The 8,095-nt window shown below is 32.2% G+C and overlaps 2 long non-coding RNA genes across 2 annotated transcripts; one reads left to right on the top strand and one right to left on the bottom strand.

The window, feature by feature from the left end:
* The first annotated feature begins 1,244 nt into the window (after nucleotides 1-1,244).
* Nucleotides 1,245-2,511, top strand: LOC146937325 (uncharacterized). The gene is made up of 2 exons (XR_015033269.1): nucleotides 1,245-1,392; nucleotides 2,221-2,511. It is a non-coding gene; the product is annotated as an uncharacterized LOC146937325 (long non-coding RNA).
* A 1,459-nt stretch (nucleotides 2,512-3,970) lies between these two features.
* Nucleotides 3,971-4,663, bottom strand: LOC146937324 (uncharacterized). The gene is made up of 2 exons (XR_015030914.1): nucleotides 4,523-4,663; nucleotides 3,971-4,332 (listed from the first exon to the last, which is right to left on the bottom strand). It is a non-coding gene; the product is annotated as an uncharacterized LOC146937324 (long non-coding RNA).
* Between the last annotated feature and the right edge of the window lie 3,432 nt (nucleotides 4,664-8,095).

Here is an 8,095-nt window from a genome sequence, read left to right as displayed (position 1 = left end):
ATAATGAAATGTTGATTGCTGCCCTCCACTTTTGGAACATTTCGACCAACAGCCTCCACTTAAAGTGTGGAATGCTCACACCTACTCTTTTAGATGTCGCCGCTATTGCATGACTAAAACCTATTGGCGAAACCTTTGATCCTGATGAAGATGATTCAAAAATCTCTTTTGATTTTAGTAGATTTGCCTATGGCGGTTTCATAATGGATCATCATGATACTGAAAATGCTAAAGTAAGTGCTACAGAACATGTAGCCTTTTTGTCTTATTGGTTATCCATGTATATCCTTTGTACCAGATCAATACAAGTGGCCAAAGGGAATAAGACCTTAACCATCCAGTTTCATGAAGGAAAAAACATTTGTTTGAGTAAACTCATTCCAGGGTTCTTGTATGAGAGTTTACACCTAGGGGTATCTGGCATAAGATCATACCAATCTTGGAGCAGTTTGATTATCCCTGGCCCTATTTGGTTGTTTCAATTATAGCTATTAGCCACTTTCAGAGAAAATCTAAAAGTTTTTATTCCCACTGATCTCGAAAAGGCCCATGAAAATAGGGAAACTGAAGGTTTAGGCTTTGCCATGCTGAGATGTGAAAATTGGGGTTCTAAAGATTTGTTCAAGATATCTTATGAGGCTCTATCAGGGTGTGATACTTTTACCCTTTTGCTAGCTCCTTTCTCAAATAGGACTCCTGGACCAGATTGGTTCACCAGAAAATTTCCAGCACATAGGGTCGAAGATAAGGAACAAACCAATGCTATATGGCAAGCCTATATCTTTTCTATCGAGCAGAGTCAGAACTTCTGATTCTTAAGGAGTGTATGGTGTAACAGCCCATTTTCCGTTATTTTATTTTTAATTGTTTTATGTGTTTATATATGCTTGTGTGTGATTATTTATCTTTCAGTGTGATTTCTTGGGTTTTCGTGTTAGAAGGGTCTTTTAGTCTTTTTAGACTTAGGGGTATTTTTCTTTTGGTGAGCAAGGGTAATTTTGTAATTTAGATTGGAGGGTATTTTTACTATTTTAAGTGAGAACTATTTATTGTTGCTAAGTTGTTAGTGTGTTGTGGTAATTAAGTTAGAACCGGTGTTTACTCGTTATTTTTACCGTTAGTGAAATAGAAGTAGTGGTTTGGATTAATTAGAATTTGAGCTCATATAACATTTGGGGATTTAGGCCCATTAGTGGTGTGACTATATAACCTATATCTTAAGAGGAAACTATGGTTAGAGCAATTCATTTTCAAAACAATAGAAAGAGGTGGAGAGAGAAAAGGCAAGAGAAAAAGTAAGAAATGGTTTGAAGAGCTAGAGGCTTGAAGAGCAAGAGGGTGTGGATCTAGGAGCTAAAGTGAGGACTAAGCTAGGAATTCTTGGATTTAGAGGTAAGGGGGTAGTATTCAAGCATAATCTTTTTCTACCCATTTCTCATAAGTGCTTAATTGAATAAGTGATTATGTGGATAAGTGATTATTTGAGTTTGATTGTAGAAATTCGTGCTTAGATATTGATGACATGATTATGAATATGAATTGAATGATAATTGTGTAGTAAATGATGAATTTGCATTCCTAAATATGTAAATGTGGGTATGTTATGTTTTTGTGAAAAATTGATGAAGAATGAAGTTGTGGTTGTTGAATTGTGAGTAAATTCATGTTTAATTGTTGTGTTGTTGTTTTGGGATATGTTGTTGGTGAATTGTTTTACAAGCTATTGTTGTTGAGTTGTTGTTGTAAGCATGTAATGAATAAGTTGGTGTTGATTGTTGAAGTTGTGTGAACATATGCATTGTTGTTGATCGAGTCATATGTTCATGCATCATAACATGTTGTTTTTGTTGACGAATACTTTGTATTCACTATGCGGGTTGTATTCGGGTTGTTACGATGTTTTTGTTTCATCGAAGGTGACAACCTTGTTGTTGATTGGTACCACATGCATATAACGTCGTGTCTAGGCGCATTGCATGTAGTTGGTCTTATGTCATAATTGCCTATGTGCCTTGAATGAATTATGCATTTGATTTGTTGTGTGATTGGTGATTATTTGTGAGTGATGAATTATGTGCAAGAATCTTTGATTGTGACTTAGAGATTCATTTGAAATATGTGTTTATGATGATGCTTATTATGAATTATATAATATTGAGATGCATGATTAATCTTGTTTATATGTCTTTGATTATGATTGATGTGAAGCTAACCCCGTAGGAATGGGTAGACGACATGCAGGATTAGATGCTTTGCTTTGCTTTGCTTGTGAGTTGCTTGAGGATATGTTTTTATCGCACGTGTCTTATATAGGCTCTTATCTATGACAGTGTTTTATGTTTGATTTTGGATTATATCTGTTGTTGAGATTACCCTATGTTTGGGATTTATACATTATCTTTATGAGGTTGTATTTATATGATGATGACATGGCTACTTGAGTTGTATGTGATGTTCCACTGTGATGATTTAGTTGATGAGATATGTTTATGCATGTCTATTTGTGGATTATTTGGAGACGTGACGTCTAATTCTTGAATATTTAGTATATTCACGTGTTTTATCGCTTAAATAGAAGTAGGGTGTTACAAAGTTGGTATCAAAGCCATGTCGATCTTGTCCGGACCAAAACCCATTGAATTACCTGTTGTATTCGAATGGTATATTGAATATTAAAATTAACTTACAATTGGTATATTGAATATTAAAATATTACCCTATGTTTTGGTATATTGAATATTAAAGTTGGTATCAGAGCCATGTCTATTTTTTTTGAATTATTCTTACAATATTCAACACATATCTGCACAATTTTATTAAAAAATACTAAAATTAACTTAAAAAATAGGGACCAAAAGTAACAATTGAAAATTTTATAGAGACTAAAACGAAAATTTGGTATATTTATAGGGACCAAAAACATATTTAACCATAAAATTTATTCCAAAGAAAACACAAAAACTATACTCCAAGTTTTTATGTTTTAGTTTTCTTAATTAGTGTGATTTGAATTTTTTTGCTTGTAATTTGAGACGGATGGATTATATATTTATCTTGTGTTTGAAAAGGGATTTTAGAATTTAGGGCTAAATATGTGTTTGGTCCTTATAAATATATCAACTTTTCGTTTTAGTCCCTTTAAAAATTTCCTTCAACTTTTAGTCCCTATAAAATTTTCAATCACTACTTTTGGTCCCTATTTTTGAGTTAATTTTAGCATTTTTTTTTAATGAAATTCTGCAGAAATGTGTAAAATATTGTAAAAAAAATTTCCCAAAAAAAAATAGAAATTTTTAGCAAAACATAAATTTAATATGAATTTTTAACCATAAACAATATAAAAATTCATATTAAATTCATGTTTTTTTGAAAAATTCTAAATTTTTTTGGGAGAGATTCTTATAATATTATGAATTTTTCTGCAAAATTTTATTAAAAAATATGAATTCTACATATGAGTTTACTTTAAAGGAGGGACCAAAAGTGAAGATGAAAAATTTTATAAGAACTAAAAGTTGAAGGAAAATTTTAGAGGGACTAAAACGAAAAGTTGTTATATTTATAGGGACCAAAAATATATTTAACCCTAGAATTTATATTATATTCCAAAAGATTTTGTAAACTACTCTATCCGTCTTAAAATATAAGCAAAAATTGGTAAATAAAAACTAATGTATTTGATTAAAAATTTGTATTAAATCGCTAGTTCTTCTTTTTCTCTTGAAAATTTCATTCAAAAGCATTTTATATCAATACTCAATAGTATTTATCCTTTTACGGCCGGCCTCTATCATGATTTGTTACACATATTGTTTTTATGTTTCGTTCCATGTAAAGATGATATTTAAACATTGTAAGTTTTACAACAGCAAACAAATTATAACGTGCAAAATTAAAAGAATACAAGTCAAAATCACCACACCCATGTATATGCATCATTAAAATCCAGAGGGATATCGAAGAAATCTAATTGATCAATTGGAAACAAAGGTTGTTTTATTTAAAGTAGATGCAGGATAACAATAACATGCATGGTTGGTTTCTAGTTTTTTAGACATATCATTCTTAAGTGGCATCAATTTCCAAAGCCATCTTCAAATAGACTTTTTTCATTAGAGTTAGTGGCCATGATCTTCTATGGAAAAGTGTGTAATATTCCGATACTGACAGGCAGAACGGAATATTATCAATTGTCACCGCAATAACCGCCTCCTTTAGAATCCCAAAGACAACGACAATACATGATGCTGCCGCATGTATCCGGCCCAAATGGTAAACAAAATTTACCGAAGGATGGACATTCCCCTTCTTCAACGTTTGTCTGGACGATTACTGCAAATGGCAAAGGAAGTTAAAGTTGGAACCAATACACATCTATGCATATAACGTATATGTTTAGGAAAGTTTGGCATTAAATTGAGCATGTAATATAATAATTTTTCATTGATTAAGAATATAGATCCTAACATATATAAATATATCGGTGAGAAAGATGAGCGCAATATTAAAAAAATATACATACAGAATGTGGTGAGCATGAAGACAGCCAAAGTAGCAAGCTTAACATAAGTCATTGTTTGATCAAAAGAAAGAATAAGCTAAAATTATTTGTTATGAACTTAGCTTAATGTTGCATTAGTTCATTGTTACATGCAACAATTTATAGAAAGGTGCATATACTAGCTAGCACGATAGCTCCCTACGTTAATTGTTAGGAAAAGTGAAATGACTATATTTAACAATTTATAGAGAGGTCCATACACTAACTGACACTATAGCTCCCTTATTAAATTGATGGTGATAGTTAATAATTTTGTGGTATCCTCATGAAATTAAAATTATTTCATTCCCTTTCATCAAAAATAAATATTCACTTCCTGTACAATTAAAATTGCTTTATATAATCTCTTTTCAGCGTGTTTTCGTCTTATAACCGAAAAGGCAAGGCTCGTGTCTTATAACTGAAAAGGCAATGCTTTTGTTCAAAAAAAAACTGAAAAGGCAATGCTTGTGAATAATGACATTATTTTTACCTTCTTAACTAAAAAAAACAACCTTGTCAAAAAAAAACTATAAAAACAACATCCAATCGAATACATCTAACTACACAAATTCAAAATCATTAAAATCGAGTTCAATCATTGATGAGATTTTACTTATTTCTCGGTCGAATTCAAATTACCAATGTCTCTTTTTCCTGTGAATTGAACGGTTGCACAAACAAAATAAGTAAAACCAAAATAGATGAATTTACAAACTTATTTACAACATCCAGGTTAATAGAATATAGCACCATATATGAAAGTAAATAACTAGCAAAAATACAATTTTATCCTAATATTTTTTTAGCAAAAATACAATATCTGATTTATTTATAAAATCTCTAAAAAGAATCTCTAAATTATTGAATGTCAAAATATATTTTATTCTAATCCTTAACAAACAGAGCCTACAAGGTTTGTTATAGTTTTTAGGATTAAATATGTTTTTGACCAATATAAAATTGGGAACTTCTAAGTATAGTCCTTACTTAATTTTAATAGCTTTTTTAGTCCCCACAAAAAAAATTTACTTCAAATTTTAGTCCCTGCTAAAACAAAGTTTGTTTAATTATCCTTAAATTCTTAAATTTTTGAACGATTTTTTTCAGACAAGTTTAGAACACTATGAAATGTTCATATACTAAAATTTAGAATTTTTTAATACAAAACGAATTAAATACGAATTTTTTGAAAAGACAAAAGTTAAATATAAAAGTAATAAAATTTGGACGTAAAAATCATATTTTGCGATAATTTTTTCCTGATGAACTTTTAGTAATGTTCTTAACACGTCTACAAAAACTTGTTCAAAAACTTTAGACTTTAAACATAAATTAAACAAATTTGAATTGAGCAGAGACTAATACCAAGTGCATATTTTTTTGTAGAGAGTAAAAGAACTATTAAAATTAAGTAATGACTAAACTTAAAAAGTCTCAGTTTTATAACTCATGGAACTTCATTATAATGGCTACGTTCCATGCATCGTTTCATAAGTAAATTCATATACATACTCAAAATCATTAAAACTGAGCTCAATTATTAGTCAGATTTTACTTATCTCTCGGCCGAACTCATATTATTGATGTCTCTTCTTCCTGTGAATCGGAGGGTTACACATAAAAAAATCATTAAAACCAAAAAAAAAATATGAATTTAAAACATATTCACAGCATCCAGGTACATAGAATATAGCAGCGACATGTTTACGAATGCGACAAAGACTACAAATATGACTATTAAAGTGTTTGGAAGATTCATGCATCAAGATCTTTAATGTTAGCGACATCAAAGTCATTAAGTTTTTTTCGATAAGCCAAAAGCAAAATGACATAAAAAGAATAGTGTCCAATTGGATCCAACCCTGAACAGTTCTAACAAGCGATTATTACCAAGGGGGTCTGAAGTTTGGTGAATGAATCGATCGTCAACACAAAGTTGACTCACGTACCATCAACTCCCTGCAACAACGACAACAAGCATTAACAACTCTTGTAACACCCATACTAGACGTATCTAGAAGCCTAGCATGTGCGTTAGTTTAGTATTGGATGCATTAAATTTTACAACAATAATTAAAACTTCGAATGAATATCTTATACAACAAATGCTTTCGTACAATAGAATCACAACTCAACTTTTCTAAAATATAATGAATGTATCCTTGAATATCCATATCTTCCTGCGGCGGCACGAACGAACACTTACTGAATCATCCAATCGGCTACTAGCTTGCTAATCCAACCTAATATCTGAAACAAATATGGATTGGGATGAGACATAATGTCTCAGTGAGTTCCACCTAAACCTAGGCTATAGGTAACCTCGGGGGAAACCTACGGTCACCACATGTCTACAATACAACCTACCGGTTTATTATACGTGTGTGGGGACTTGCTTTCCTAGACGGTCGTGTTTACTAGGCCGTCATAGGCTCTTCTTAACTTGTTATAGGCTTCACTTCTTATACGTGTCATGGCGGTTAAGGGGAATCTAATATCGCAATGCCAAGATACGCTCTACGTATCGAGGCCTGAGCATAACATAATCATGACACGGTTCTAAACCGGATGATTAGGGAAACCTAAGATCGTCACCAGCATATCTTTCTTTACTTGCTTCTACTTGCTTGAATACTTTGTATCTAACAACATATCATCTCTTATCACAAATAGTGATTCTTGCTATCTTACTAGTTCTTGACGATCTACGTCAAGGCTCTATGAAATAAAATATGCATGCTCAATAAATATGCATAGTTAGATTCATTATCTAAGTTCATTTTACGGATTAATCCCGGGTGGAGTAACCCCAAAATTTAATCCCTTACTACCGGTGAAATGCCTAGCTAGGGCACACCGGACTCCCTTAGTGACGTGTGGGTCCCTTACGGCTTACCCCGTTCCCCTAGGAGAACCTTTTATATCCAACCTTGGAAGGAATACAAAAGACACGGCACCTTAACTTTGACTACTTAGTGACATGCGGCTCCCTTACGGCTTAACCGTTCCGCTTGGAGAACCCCTTGTATCCAACCTAGTGTGGATATTAAGAGACATGACACTTTCATCTTAAAAAGTCTTTGTCTTAAGCATGTATGAAGGTTAAACCTATTCATACTATCTCTTTTACCTCGGATCCTTAAACGATCCCACTAGAGGTAAACAATATGCTTGCTTAACTTACTTTGTGAATGGATATCTAATCAATTCACGTCTTGCCATACTCGTATGGTCACTTTGCTCCTATGCAAAGATAATACTCTATATCACTCCACGTCTTATTAAGCATATCACTAATGCGTAGCATTCTTTTCTTTACTAGCTATTCTAGTTCTTGACAAGCTATGTCAAGGCTCTACTTTCATTCCCCTTCTTAGTTCATCACTACCCGAACATATTGCATAACGCAACACTCTTGCGTATCATTTATCAACAAGCATTGTTAACGATTTACCATGCCTTTCCCTTGTTTACAACCTTGTTTGAAATTGTACTTTAAACACTTGGAATTGAGGGGTTTCAAAGTTTAATAAGGTACTGCAAGATCGTGCC

This window comes from Medicago sativa, chromosome 3, assembly GCF_051527215.1.
Source record: "Medicago sativa cultivar Bolivia chromosome 3, Bolivia_mono, whole genome shotgun sequence".
Classification (NCBI taxonomy): Eukaryota; Viridiplantae; Streptophyta; class Magnoliopsida; order Fabales; family Fabaceae; genus Medicago; species Medicago sativa.
The sequence above is the reverse complement of the archived record's forward strand: the minus strand, read 5'-3'. Positions and strand labels throughout refer to the sequence as shown.